This window comes from Penaeus monodon, chromosome 19 (genome assembly GCF_015228065.2).
Source record: "Penaeus monodon isolate SGIC_2016 chromosome 19, NSTDA_Pmon_1, whole genome shotgun sequence".
In the NCBI taxonomy this organism is placed as follows: Eukaryota; Metazoa; Arthropoda; class Malacostraca; order Decapoda; family Penaeidae; genus Penaeus; species Penaeus monodon.
The window spans coordinates 23565514-23565753 of record NC_051404.1 but is presented as its reverse complement, the minus strand read 5'-3'; the positions used below and the strand labels follow the sequence as shown (position 1 = coordinate 23565753).

At 28.8% G+C, this 240-nt stretch overlaps 1 protein-coding gene across 1 annotated transcript in view; it reads right to left on the bottom strand.

Annotated features, from left to right (window-relative positions):
• The window catches only part of LOC119585362 (nucleoprotein TPR-like), a 21533-nt gene that overhangs the window by 20790 nt on the left and 503 nt on the right, over window positions 1-240 (bottom strand). The gene's annotated exons all lie outside the window — the stretch shown is intronic.

Here is a 240-nt window from a genome sequence, read left to right as displayed (position 1 = left end):
AGATTACAATGTTTGGATTATGTGTTTGTGCCTTTAAAAGGGAAAAAAAAACATAATTCAACAATAATGTTGGGGCAAATTTGTAATTTTTCCCAAACCTTTAATTTATTTTAATAGCTGATATTAGTAAAAACAATAAAGCCAATCAAGGCCTTTTTTACAAATAAAAACTTTTTCATTCAAATAGGGAAACTAGGCATTTTGCCAAAAAAAAATGCAGTCCACACACTATAGACCCCA